The sequence below is a fragment of the Bombina bombina genome, chromosome 2, assembly GCF_027579735.1.
Source record: "Bombina bombina isolate aBomBom1 chromosome 2, aBomBom1.pri, whole genome shotgun sequence".
NCBI lineage: Eukaryota > Metazoa > Chordata > Amphibia > Anura > Bombinatoridae > Bombina > Bombina bombina.
Window position 1 is genome coordinate 282,678,266 of NC_069500.1, and position 15,696 is coordinate 282,693,961.

Below are 15,696 nucleotides of genomic sequence, written 5' to 3' on the forward strand. Positions count from 1 at the left end.
GCAGGTATATCTATATATGACATACAAATAGATACATGTAAATGGACAAGTTCTACTTGTTAGATGCCAAGCATATTTAAGTGTTATAAATTTCACAAGAAATTATATAGGGATCTTTGGTTCTTTGGTTTAAAAATTTATTCTAATACAAACAATTTTCTTTACAAAATAGAACGAAATGTACTCATGTGTAGTTAGTGATAATGCTACATAGCAGATAACAATAATTCATACAGCGGTGTATCCATTCATACTTTCAACCTAGTATCAGGGCTATTGAACCTTGCTAACGCAATCACCTAAAAAAAATATATGTACACACTAATAAAATTAACATAAAAATGTTTAGACTATGAACATATCCAGATATTTAAAAGTTAAAAAAAAACACACACAGGGCTGTAGTTGAACTTGCACACTTCCTTTATCAATCTGTCCTTTTTATGAACAAGTGTTTTTTGCAAGCGTTATGTTAAAATGATACAGAGACTTGAAAGGGCATAGATTACATAGCATTCTTTGTAGATTTTTAGCGGTACAATTTCCTCAATTCCAGCTATAGCTAAGCTGTTTGTAATATTGATTATATCACCTTAGTCATTTGACTCAAACTTAGAACAGTTGATGCCAACAATTATATAGATAACAAAAGTAACCTTCATAGAAAGTGGAAACAGAATATTCCACAAGGACAAATATGGAGGATCAGACGTAACTGTTCTAATATTAATAATTTTGATAAACAATCAAAAATTCTACAAGAAAGAATTGTGCAGAAAGGATATAACACAAAAATTATTGAAAAGTAATAAAAGAAGTTAAAGAAATGGATAGGGAAAAAGTTCTCAAAAATGAGTAATCGAATAAAAAAGAAATAAGACAGAAGATATTGATATGAAAATACCTTCTATAACAAATTATTCCTCTCAACATAGACAGATTGATAAAATTATTGCCCGGCACTGGCATTTAGTAAAACATGATCCTCTAATAGGCCAGAAAATAAGTAAAAAACCTGAATTTATTTTTAGAAAAGCGAGGAATTTTAAGAATATCCTCTCCCCAAGTGAATACAAAAGAGAGGCAATGGAAAGAGATTGGAGTCTATTGGGAGAAAAGATATTGGGCTTCTATCCCTGGCATGCATGCAAGTCATGCACCTATAGTAAAAAGACCAAAGTGGTTAAATCACAGAATAATAAAGAAGATTATGTAATTAAGGAAACAATAGGATGCTCTGATACCAATGTGATTTACCTTCTTTAATGTACATGTAAATTTCAATATTTGGGCCAGACGAGCAGAATGTTCCTTGATAGAATCAGAGAGCATATCAGAAGTATAGAATGGGGCAAAATAGATACAATACTTTATAAAAAAAAATATATGAAAAACACCATAAAAATCCAGGAGACCTTATTTTTTGGGGGATTAAAAAACTGGTTAAAAACAATCGAGGAGGTAATATGGAATATAGATTATTAAGACAAGAAGCTGAACTTATTTATAAATTTGGGACATTATATCCCAAAGGTTTGAATAGTGAACTGGACTTAAATCATATTATTGACTAATAAATTTTATATGTTAGAATTACGCTAAGTAATTTACTATACCACTCTCACTTATAATATGAATGTGTGATAGATAAATGTGTCCAGGATGATAATACATCATATAAGATGAAAGGAAATATAGATAAATTTAAGCTCCTGAAAATGGTAATCAAAATGTGATAGATAAATGTGTCCAGGATTATTTTACATCATATAAGATGAAAAGAAATATAGATAATTTTAGCTCCTGAAAATGGTATTCAAAATAATAAGAAATAATATTAAGGATCACATAAGGTTAAACAATATGGTATAATTAATTTATACTAGGACTTTTAAAATATTAGTAGTATAATTGTATGTATGTAATAGTATGATTGTTGAATCAAACACCCTTTAATCTGGGATAGAGAAACCATTCTTGAAGTATTATATGGGTTGTTTCACTATAACACTAGAATTTATGATAGGACGAATGAGTTATTAGAAAACATTTTTTCTGATCACTTAATAAGCACTATATAAATAGCTCACATAATCCAATAAACCAAAATGTTAGGGGATGTCTCAAATTTTGATTTGGATTATATATATATTCTTTATACATATTTATTATTTTTATAACACAGTTATGTTATCTATAAATGGTTTAATGTACACATTTAAAAGGTCACATATATACATAAATTATAGAAGAAATGGTGTAATGTATTTGACTGCTAGGTCTTGTGAATCATATACTTATTTTTAATATTTATGTTTTTTATTTTTATTTTTGTTCAACATACTAGAGAGATTGTATAATATAATTAATAATTCAATGGTTGTTAGAATAATTGAGTGCAAGATAGGTCTATAACAGAAGATTGGATAATGTATATGTTTTAACTTTCTAATCTAAGGGCAGAAGGGCAAAATAATTGATTTATATGAGAATTACAAATTATACCAGGGACCCCAAAGGGTTAAACAGAGGATAGAGGGGTTAACATTTTGGAAATCACCCAATGATTAGAAGAGGCGGAGAATATAGAGACTATAAGAAGAGCTAAAGGAAGTAATATGGCATCCTTTGTTGTAAAAGATTGCTTTCAGGAGGACATCCGATAAACAACTGAGAGAAATGGAAAGATTGTGAAGTTGAAAAATTGAGTGCTCACAGAAACAACTTTGTTCCTTCCAAGTATTCTAGAAACATCAGAAGCAGATCTAGACGTGACTCAGGGTGTATCCAAAAGAGGATTGGCTACCCGCGGTCACGTGATCCACCTGGGGAACACAGAGAAAGGATACAACGCAGCAAGTGTGGACCCTACATAGTGGCAAACGTACCAGCTTGAGAGAATAGCTGTTCTAAGTTTGAATCAAAGGACTAAGGTGATATAATCAATATTACAAACAGCTTAGCCATAGCTGGAATTGAGGAAACTGTACCGCTAAAAATCTACAAAGGACGCTATGTAATCTATGCCCTTTTCAAGTCTCTGTATCATTTCAACATAACGCTTGCAAAAAACACTTTTTCATAAAAAGGACAGATTGATAAAGGAAGTGTGCAAGTGCAAATACAGGCCTAAATTTGGAGTTCGGCGGTAAAAGGGCTGTTAACGCTCCGCGGGTTTTTTTCTGGCCGCACCATAAATTTAACTCTGGTATCGAGAGTTCAAACAAATGCTGCGTTAGGCTCCAAAAAAGGAGCGTAGAGCATATTTACCGCAAATGCAACTCTCGATACCAGAGTTGCTTACGGACGCGGCCGGCATCAAAAACGTGCTCGTGCACGATTCTCCCATAGGAAACAATGGGGCAGTTTGAGCTGAAAAAAAACCTAACACCTGCAAAAAAGCAGCGTTCAGCTCTTAACGCAGCCCCATTGTTTCCTATGGGGAAACACTTCCTACGTCTGCACCTAACACTCTAACATGTACCCCGAGTCTAAACACCCCTAACCTTACACTTATTAACCCCTAATCTGCCGCCCCCCGCTATCGCTGACCCCTGCATTACACTTTTAAACCCTAATCTGCCGCTCCGTAAACCGCCGCCACCTACGTTATCCCTATGTACCCCTAATCTGCTGCCCTAACATCGCCGACCCCTATGTTATATTTATTAACCCCTAATCTGCCCCCCACAACGTCGCCGACACCTGCCTACACTTATTAACCCCTAATCTGCCGAGCGGACCTGAGCGCTACTATAATAAAGTTATTAACCCCTAATCCGCCTCACTAACCCTATCATAAATAGTATTAACCCCTAATCTGCCCTCCCTAACATCGCCGACACCTACCTTCAATTATTAACCCCTAATCTGCCGACCGGAGCTCACCGCTATTCTAATAAATGTATTAACCCCTAAAGCTAAGTCTAACCCTAACACTAACACCCCCCTAAGTTAAATATAATTTTTATCTAACGAAATAAATTAACTCTTATTAAATAAATGATTCCTATTTAAAGCTAAATACTTACCTGTAAAATAAATCCTAATATAGCTACAATATAAATTATAATTATATTATAGCTATTTTAGGATTAATATTTATTTTACAGGCAACTTTGTAATTATTTTAACCAGGTACAATAGCTATTAAATAGTTAAGAACTATTTAATAGTTACCTAGTTAAAATAATAACAAATTTACCTGTAAAATAAATCCTAACCTAAGATATAATTAAACCTAACACTACCCTATCAATAAAATAATTAAATAAACTACCTACAATTACCTACAATTAACCTAACACTACACTATCAATAAATTAATTAAACACAATTCCTACAAATAACTACAATTAAATAAACTAGCTAAAGTACAAAAAATAAAAAAGAACTAAGTTACAGAAAATAATAAAATATTTACAAACATAAGAAAAATATTACAACAATTTTAAACTAATTACACCTACTCTAAGCCCCCTAATAAAATAACAAAGCCCCCCAAAATAAAATATTCCCTACCCTATTCTAAAATACAAATATTACAAGCTCTTTTACCTTACCAGCCCTGAACAGGGCCCTTTGCGGGGCATGCCCCAAGAATTTCAGCTCTTTTGCCTGTAAAAAAAAACATACAATACCCCCCCCCAACATTACAACCCACCACCCACATACCCCTAATCTAACCCAAACCCCCCTTAAATAAACCTAACACTACCCCCCTGATGATCTTCCTACCTTGTCTTCACCATGCCAGGTTCACCGATCCGTCCTGGCTCCAAGATCTTCATCCAACCCAAGCGGGGGCTAGACATCCACTGAAGAAGTCCAGAAGAGGGTCCAAAGTCTTCCTCCTATCCGGCAAGAAGAGGACATCCGGACCGGCAAACATCTTCTCCAAGCGGCATCTTCTATCTTCTTCCATCCGATGACGACCGGCTCCATCTTGAAGACCTCCAGCGCGGATCCATCCTCTTCTTCCGACGACTAGACGACGAATGACGGTTCCTTTAAGGGACGTCATCCAAGATGGCGTCCCTCGAATTCCGATTGGCTGATAGGATTCTATCAGCCAATCGGAATTAAGGTAGGAATTTTCTGATTGGCTGATGGAATCAGCCAATCAGAATATAGTTCAATCCGATTGGCTGATCCAATCAGCCAATCAGATTGAGCTCGCATTCTATTGGCTGTTCCGATCAGCCAATAGAATGCGAGCTCAATCTGATTGGCTGATTGGATCAGCCAATCGGATTGAACTATATTCTGATTGGCTGATTCCATCAGCCAATCAGAAAATTCCTACCTTAATTCCGATTGGCTGATAGAATCCTATCAGCCAATCGGAATTCGAGGGACGCCATCTTGGATGACGTCCCTTAAAGGAACCGTCATTCGTCGTCTAGTCGTCGGAAGAAGAGGATGGATCCGCGCTGGAGGTCTTCAAGATGGAGCCGGTCGTCATCGGATGGAAGAAGATAGAAGATGCCGCTTGGAGAAGATGTTTGCCGGTCCGGATGTCCTCTTCTTGCCGGATAGGAGGAAGACTTTGGACCCTCTTCTGGACTTCTTCAGTGGATGTCTAGCCCCCGCTTGGGTTGGATGAAGATCTTGGAGCCAGGACGGATCGGTGAACCTGGCATGGTGAAGACAAGGTAGGAAGATCATCAGGGGGGTAGTGTTAGGTTTATTTAAGGGGGGTTTGGGTTAGATTAGGGGTATGTGGGTGGTGGGTTGTAATGTTGGGGGGGGGTATTGTATGTTTTTTTTTACAGGCAAAAGAGCTGAAATTCTTGGGGCATGCCCCGCAAAGGGCCCTGTTCAGGGCTGGTAAGGTAAAAGAGCTTGTAATATTTGTAATTTAGAATAGGGTAGGGAATTTTTTATTTTGGGGGGCTTTGTTATTTTATTAGGGGGCTTAGAGTAGGTGTAATTAGTTTAAAATTGTTGTAATATTTTTCTTATGTTTGTAAATATTTTATTATTTTCTGTAACTTAGTTCTTTTTTATTTTTTGTACTTTAGATAGTTTATTTAATTGTATTTATTTGTAGCAATTGTGTTTAATTAATTTATTGATAGTGTAGTGTTAGGTTAATTGTAGGTAATTGTAGGTAGTTTATTTAATTATTTTATTGATAGGGTAGTGTTAGGTTTAATTATATCTTAGGTTAGGATTTATTTTACAGGTAAATTTGTTATTATTTTAACTAGGTAACTATTAAATAGTTCTTAACTATTTAATAGCTATTGTACCTGGTTAAAATAATTACAAAGTTGCCTGTAAAATAAATATTAATCCTAAAATAGCTATAATATAATTATAATTTATATTGTAGCTATATTAGGATGTATTTTACAGGTAAGTATTTAGCTTTAAATAGGAATTATTTATTTAATAAGAGTTAATTTATTTCGTTAGATAAAAATTATATTTAACTTAGGGGGGTGTTAGTGTTAGGGTTAGACTTAGCTTTAGGGGTTAATACATTTATTAGAATAGCGGTGAGCTCCGGTCGGCAGATTAGGGGTTAATAATTGAAGGTAGGTGTCGGCGATGTTAGGGAGGGCAGATTAGGGGGTTAATACTATTTATGATAGGGTTAGTGAGGCGGATTAGGGGTTAATAACTTTATTATAGTAGCGCTCAGGTCCGCTCGGCAGATTAGGGGTTAATAAGTGTAGGTAGGTGTCGGCGACGTTGAGGGGGGCAGATTAGGGGTTAATAAATATAACATAGGGGTCGGCGATGTTAGGGGTAGCAGATTAGGGGTACATAGGGATAACGTAGGTGGCGGCGATTTGCGGTCGGAAGATTAGGGGTTAATTATTTTAAGTAGCTTGCGGCGACGTTGTGGGGGGCAAGTTAGGGGTTAATAGATATAATACAGGGGTCGGCGGTGTTAGGGGCAGCAGATTAGGGGTACATAAGTATAACGTAGGTGGCGGTCGGCAGATTAGGGGTTAAAAATTTTAATCGAGTGGCGGCGATGTGGGGGGACCTCGGTTTAGGGGTACATAGGTAGTTTATGGGTGTTAGTGTACTTTAGGGTACAGTAGTTAAGAGCTTTATAAACCGGCGTTAGCCAGAAAGCTCTTAACTCCTGCTATTTTCAGGCGGCTGGAATCTTGTCGTTAGAGCTCTAACGCTCACTGCAGAAACGACTCTAAATACCAGCGTTAGGAAGATCCCATTGAAAAGATAGGCTACGCAAATGGCGTAGGGGGATCTGCGGTATGGAAAAGTCGCGGCTGTAAAGTGAGCGTTAGACCCTTTAATCACTGACTCCAAATACCAGCGGGCGGCCAAAACCAGCGTTAGGAGCCTCTAACGCTGGTTTTGACGGCTACCGCCGAACTCTAAATCTAGGCCACAGCCCTGTGAAATCACAGCCCTGTGTGTTTTTTTTTAACTTTTAAATATCCGGATATGTTCATAGTCTAAACATTTTTATGTTTATTTTATTAGTGTGTACATATATTTTTTTTAGGTGATTGCGTTAGCAAGGTTCAATAGCCCTGATACTAGATTGAAAGTATGAATGGATACACCGCTTTATGAATTATTGTTATCTGGTATGTAGCATTATCACTAACTACACATGAGTACATTTCATTCTATTTTGTAAAGAAAATTGTTTGTATTAGAATACATTTTTAAACCAAAGAACCAAAGATCCCTATATAATTTCTTGTGGAATTTATAACACTTAAATATGCTTGGCATCTAACAAGTAGAACTTGTCCATTTACATGTATCTATTTGTATGTCATATATAGATATACCTGCATTATTTCTATAGAAGGTTCTAATTATATTGTAATTTATATAACAACCAGGTCCTAGGAGGATCACTTTTAGTCAAATATAGTTGCTGTAATTCATTTAATACCCATTCCAGCAGTTTTTTTGCGCCATCCTTTATGTTCTTTAAGACTTACTTCTGAAATAAACCAAATCATATAGAGCCACTGCCAGCCAATGGGCCATGCAAACATAAGCTGGGTTAGATCACTAAAAACTGGCAATACATCTTTGCCGTGTTAGCAAAAAAAATTACAGAAGACAATGGCGTCACCTCCCGCAAGGTTAGCAAACATACTTATAACAATTATATCACTAATCTATTAAAATTTAAACAACAGAACACAGGAGAACATTGCTTCAATCCTAATAATATAAATAACCATTTCATATTGCCCCAGTGCCAAAAAGGTATTCCCACTCTTGTTTATTCAAACCTTAAGGTGACATAGTCCCCAACTTGTAGATCCAATGTGTCTCCCTCTTAAAGAGTAGCATCTTAACGTCACCTTGATTTCTTGCTTGTGATAGGGTTTCAAAGGGTAAAATAAGAGATTTAATTCCTGATGAACCAACCTCTTGTATCTTCACCCCACTGTATAATTTACAGACACTGCTGCTTAATAAGTCTATATTTAAATATTTGGCCTCTATTTATCAAGTTGTCAACCGCAAATACGCTGGAATTCCGCAGCATATTTGTGGTGAGCCTTAGTTATCAAAGGCTAGAGACCGGCAAAAGTAGAATTCAGTGACGTAACATACGATCCGCCGCACTCAGTCCGACACAGATCGATGGTTACGTCACTCCAGATGTTCTGAACGCAAGTTCGGCACAATCTGACTACTTTTGGAAGTTATCAAGATCCTACCAGGTACGCTCGGCACTTTTCCGGCCCAGCGTACCTGGTTTTCAATCCGCCGCCCTGGAGGCGGCGGATGCCATAGGAATCAATGGAAATCTGACAGCAGCGAAAGCTTATGTTCGCTGCTGCCCGATATCCTACACCTAACACCCTAACATGTACCCCGAGTCTAAACACCCCTAATCTGCCCCCCCTACACCGCCACCACCTACATTATACTTATTAACCCCTAAACCGCGCTCCCAGAGCCCACCGCCACTCTAATAAACTTATTAACCCCTAAACCGCCGCTCCCGGAGCCCACCGCCACTCTAATAAACTTATTAACCCCTACACCGCTGTTCCCGGACCACGCCACCACCTACATTATGTTTATTAACCCCTAATCTGCCCCCCTACACCGCCGCCACCTACATTATGTTTATTAACCCCTAATCTGCCCCCCCTATACTGTCACCACCTACATTATATTTATTAACCCCTAATCTGCCCCCCCTACACCGCCGCCACTATATTAATTTTATTAACCCCTAAACCTAAGTCTAACCCTAACCCTAACACCCCCCTAACTTAAATATTATTTAAATTAATCTAAATAAATTTACTTTTATTAACTAAATTATTCCTATTTAAAACTAAATACTTACCTAAAAAATAAACCCTAAGATAGCTACAATATAATTAATAATTACATTGCTATTTTAGGATTTATTTTTATTTTACAGGCAACTTTGTATTTATTTTAACTAGGTACAATAGTTATTAAATAGTTATTAACTATTTAATAACTACCTAGCTAAAATAAAGACAAAATTACCTGTAAAATAAAACCTAACCTAACTTACAATTACACCTAACACTACACTATAATTAAAATAATTACATAAATTTACTAAAATTAAATAAAACTAATTACAATTAAATAAAATTAACTAAGTACAAAAAACAAACAAACACTAAATTACAGAAAATAAAAAAATTACAAGAATTTTAATCTAATTACACCTACTCTAATACACCTAATAAAATAACACCTAGATTTTGAGTTTTGCGTTAGCCGTCCAAACCAGGGGTCCTAACGCTGGTTTTGGCTGCCCACTGGTATTTAGAGTCAGTCAGGAAAGGGTCTAACGCTCACTTTCCAGCCACGACTTTTCCATACCACAGATCCCCTTACGCCGATTGCGTATCCTATCTTTTCAATGGGATCTTCCTAACGCTGGTATTTAGAGTCTTGGCTGAAGTGAGCGTTAGAACTCTAACGACAAAACTCCAGCCGCAGAAAAAACTCAGGAGTTAAGAGCTTTATGGGCTAACGCCGGTTCATAAAGCTCTTAACAAACTGTGCTCTAAAGTACACTAACACCCATAAACTACCTATGCACCCCTAAACCGAGGTCCCCCCACATCGCCGCCACTATAATTACATTTTTTAACCCCTAATCTGCCGACCGCACACCGCCACAACTTACATTATCCCTATGTACCCCTAATCTGCTGCCCCTAACATCTCCTACACCTACATAATATTTATTAATCCCTAATCTGCCCCCCCCCCAACGTCGCCACTACCTACCTAGACTTATTAACCCCTAATCTGCAGACCGGACCTCGCCGCCACTATAATAAATGTATTAAACCCTAAAACGCCTCACTCCCGCCTCAAAAACCCTATAATAAATAGTATTAACCCCTAATCTGCCCTCCCTAACATCGCCGACACCTAACTTCAAGTATTAACCCCTAATCTGCCGACCGGACCTCGCCACTACTATAATAAATGTATTAACCCCTAAAGCTAAGTCTAACCCTAACACCCCCCTAAGTTTAATATAATTTAAATCTAACTAAATAAAATAAATCTTATTAAATAAATTAATCCTATTTAAAGCTAAATACTTACCTGTAAAATAAACCCTAATATAGCTACAATATAACTAATAATTATATTGTATCTATTTTAGGATTTATATTTATTTTACAGGCAACTTTGTATTTATTTTAACTAGGTACAATAGCTATTAAATAGTTATTTACTATTTAATAGCTACCTAGTTAAAATAATTACAAAATTAACTGTAAAATAAATCCTAACCTGTTACAATTAAACCTAACACTAAACTATCAAAAAATTAATTAAATAAACTACCTACAATTATCTACAATTAAATCAACTAAACTAAACAAAAAAAAACCGAAAAAAACACTAAATTATAAAAAATAAAAAAAGATTACAAGAATTTTAAACTAATTACACCTACTCTAAGCCCCCTAAAAAAATAACAAAGCCCCCAAAATAAAAAAATGCCCTACCGTATTCTAAAATAAAAAGTTAACAGCTCTTTTACCTTACCAGCCCTTAAAAGGGCCTTTTTGCGGGGCATGCCCCAAAGTAAACAGCTCTTTTGCATTTTAAAAAAACATACAATACCCCCCCAACATTACAACCCACCACCCAATTACCCCTAATCTAACCAAAACCCCCCTAAAAACCTAAGCCCCTGAAGATCTCCCTACCTTATCTTCACCACCCCGGGTATCACCGATCCGTCCAGAAGAGGGTTCAAAGTCTTCATCCTATCCGGCAAGAAGAGGTCCAGAAGAGGCTCCGAAGTCTTCATCCTATCCGGCAAGAAGAGGACATCCGGACTGGCAGACATCTTCATCCAGGCGGCGTCTTCTATCTTCATCCATGCGGAGCGGGACCATCTTGAAGCAGCCAACGCGGATCCATCCTCTTCTTCCAGCGACTCCCGACGATTGAAGGTTCCTTTAAGTGACGTCATCCAAGATGGCGTCCCTCGAATTCCGATTGGCTGATAGGATTCTATCAGCCAATCGAAATTAAGGTAGGAAAAATCTGATTGGCTGATTGAATCAGCCAATCAGATTCAAGTTCAATTCGATTGGCTGATCCAATCAGCCAAACAGATTGAGCTCGGATTCTATTGGCTGTTCCGATCAACCAATAGAATGCGAGCTCAATCTGATTAGCTGATTCTGGACCTCTTCTTGCCAGATAGGATGAAGACTTCGGACCCTCTTCTGGACGGATCGGTGATGCCCGGCATGGTGAAGATAAGGTAGGGAGATCTTCAGGGTGTAATTAGTTTAAAATTCTTGTAATCTTTTTTTATTTTTTTGTAATTTAGTGTTTTGTTTTTTTTAATTTAGTTTAGTTGATTTAATTGTAGATAATTGTAGGTAGTTTATTTAATTAATTTATTGATAGTGTAGTGTTAGGTTTAATTGTAACTTAGGTTAGGATTTATTTTACAGGTAATTTTGTAATTATTTTAACTAGGTAGCTATTAAATAGTAAATAACTATTTAATAGCTATTGTACCTAGTTAAAATAAATACAAAGTTGTCTGTAAAATAAATATAATTCCTAAAATAGATAAAATATAATTATTAGTTATATTGTAGCTAGTTTAGGGTTTATTTTACAGGTAAGTATTTAGCTTTAAATAGGATTAATTTATTTAATAAGATTTATTTTATTTCGTTAGATTTAAATTATATTTAACTTAGGGGGGTGTTAGGGTTAGACTTAGCTTTAGGGGTTAATACATTTATTAGAGTAGCGGCGAGGTCCGGTCGTCAGATTAGGGGTTAATACTTGAAGTTAGGTGTTGGCGATGTTAGGGAGGGCAGATTAGGTGTTAATACTATTTATTATAGGGTTTTTGTGGCGGGAGTGAGGCGGTTTAGGGATTAATACATTTATTATAGTGGCGGCGAGGTCCGGTCGGCAGATTAGGGGTTAATAAGTGTAGGTAGGTAGCGGCGACGTTGGGGGGCAGATTAGGGGTTAATAAATATAATATAGGGGTCGGCGATGTTAGGGGCAGCAGATTAGGGGTACATAGCTATAATGTAGGTAGCGGCGGTGTACGGAGCGGCAGATTAGGGGTTAATAATAAAATGCAGGGGCCAGCGATAGCGGGGGCGGCAGATTAGGGGTTAATAAGTGTAAGGATAGGGGTGATTAGACTCGGGGTACATGTTAGGGTGTTAAGTGCAGACTTAGGAAGTGTTTCCCCATAGGAAACAATGGGGCTGCGTTAGGAGCTAAATGCTGCTTTTTTGCAGCTCAAACTGCCCCATTGTTTCCTATGGGGGAATCGTGCACGAGCACGTTTTTGAAGCTGGCCGCGTCCGTAAGCAATGCTGGTATTGAGAGTTGAAGTGGCGGTAAATTATGCTCTACGCTCCCTTTTTGGAGCCTAACGCAGCCCTTCAGAGAACTCTAAATACCAGCGTTATTTAAAAGGTGCAGGGGAAAAAAAAACACATAGCTAATGCACCCCTTTGGGCGCAAAACTCTAAATCTAGCCGTAAAAAAGCCCCCCAAAATAATAAAATTCCCTACCCTATACTAAATTACAAATAGCCCTTAAAAGGGCCTTTTGCGGGGCATTGCCAATCAGCCAATAGGATTGAGCTCGCATTCTATTGGCTGTTCCAATCAGCCAATAGAATGCGAGCTCAATCCTATTGGCTGATTGGATCAGCCAATAGGATTTTTCCTACCTTAATTCCGATTGGCTGATAGAATCCTATCAGCCAATTGGAATTCAAGGGGCGCCATCTTGGATGACGTCATTTAAAGGAACCTTCATTCTTCGTTAGGACATCGATGGAAGAGGATGCTCTTCTGGAAGAGGGCTATTTGTAATTTAGTAATTTTAAGGGTAGGGAATTTTATTATTTTGGGGGGATTTTTTATTTTATTAAGGGGATTAGAGTAGGTGTAATTAGTTTAAAATTCTTGTAATTTTTTTATTTTCTGTAATTTAGTGTTTTGTTTTTTTTGTACTTTAGATAATTTTATTTAATTGTAATTAGTTTTATTTAATTGTAGTTAATTTATGTAATTATTTTAATTATAGTGTAGTGTTAGCTGTAATTGTAACTTAGGTTAGGTTTTATTTTACAGGTAATTTTGTGTTCATTTTAGCTAGGTAGTTATTAAATAGTTAATAACTAGTGATGTCGCGAATTGTTCGCCGGCGAATAGTTCCCGGCGAACATTGCATGTTCGCGTTCTCCGCGACGGGCAATCATATGCGATGTTCGATCCACCCTCTATTCGTCATCATTGAGTAATACTTTGACCCTGTAACTCACAGTCAGCAGGCACATTCCAGACAATCAGCAGCAGACCCTCCCTCCCAGACCCTCCTACCTCCTGGACTGCATCCATTTTAGATTCATTCGGAAGCTGCATTCTTAGGGAGAAGAGGGACAGTGTAGCTGCTGCTGATTAATAGGGAAATCGATAGCTAGGCTAATGTATTCAGTGTCCACTACAGTCCTGAAGGACTCATCTGATCTCTGCTGTAAGGACAGCACCCCAAAAAGCCCTATTTAGGGCTGCTTTTTTTCCCTGTGTAATCTAATTGCAGTTGCCTGCCTGCCAGCGTGTGTGTCAGGCTCACAGCGTATACTGTGCCCACTTGCCCAGTGCTACCACTCATATCTGGTGTAACAGTAGTGTAGATTTAAAAAAACAACACTTTTTTGACTGTGTTAAATAATAGCAGTCAGTTTCCTTCACACGCGTGCGTTTAAGTGCCTGCCTGACAGGGCACAGTGTCACCCCAGTGCAACTCATAACTGGTGTAATAGTAGTGTAGATTTAAAAAAAACAAACACTTTTTTGACTGTGTTAAATAATAGCAGTCAGCTTCCTTCATACGTGTGCGTTTCAGTGCCTGCCTGCCAGGGCACCGTGTCACCCCAGTGCAACTCATATCTGGTGTAACAGTAGTGTAGATTAAATAAACTTTCATGATTCAGATAGAGCATGTCATTTTAAACAATTTTCCAAATTACTTTTATCATACAATTTTGCTTTGTTCTCTTGGTATTCTTAGTTGAAAGCTTAACCTAGGAGGTTCATATGCTAATTTCTTAGACCTTGAAGCCCACCTCTTTCAGATTGCATTTTAACAGTTTTTCACCACTGGAGGTTGTTAGTTCACGTATTTAATATAGATAACACTGTGCTCGTGCACGAGAAGTTATCTGGGAGCATGCACTGATTGGCTAGACGGCAAGTCTGTCAAAAGAACTGAAAAAAGGGGCAGTTTGCAGAGGCTTAGATACAAGAAAATCACAGAGGTTAAAAGTATATTATAATAAATGTGTTAGTTATGCAAAACTGGGAAATGGGTAATAAAGGGATTATCTATCTTTTAAAACAATAAAAATTCTGGTGTAGACTGTACCTTTAAACAGGGAGTTTGGTCTGTCACTGTGAAGCAGGCATAGCCCTTACACTACCTGATCGATACAACATCATACATGATGTTTTAAAGCACGTTATTCCAAACAATTTAGGAATGTTAGGTGATTTATGCTCTTTATGGATTAAAACCAGACTCTGCATCAACTATGTAATTTTCCATGGGAGTTTTGCCATGGATCCCCCTCCGGCATGCCACAGTCCAGGTGTTAGTACCCTTGAAACAACTTTTCCATCACTATTGTGGCCAGAAAGAGTCCCTGTGGGTTTTAAAATTCGCCTGCCTATTGAAGTCTATGGCGGTTCGCCCGGTTCGCCCGTTCGCGAACAGTTGTGGAAGTTCGCGTCCGCCGTTCGTGAATGCAAAATTTAAGGTTCGCGACATCACTATTAATAACTATTTAATAACTATTGTACCTAGTTAAAATAAATACAAAGTTACCTGTAAAATAAAAATAAATCCTAAAATAGCTACAATGTAATTATTAATTATATTGTAGCTATCTTAGGGTTTATTTTATAGGTAAGTATTTAGTTTTAAATAGGAATAATTTAGTTAATAATAGTAATATTTATTTAGATGTATTTAAATTATATTTAAGTTAGGGGGTGTTAGGGTTAGACTTAGGTTTAGGGGTTAATAACTTTATTATAGTGGCAGCGGTGTAGAGGGGGGCAGAATAGGGGTTAATATATATAATGTAGGTGGTGGCGGGCTCCGGGAGTGGCGGTTTAGGGGTTAAACATTTTATTTTGTTGCGGCGGGCTCTGGGT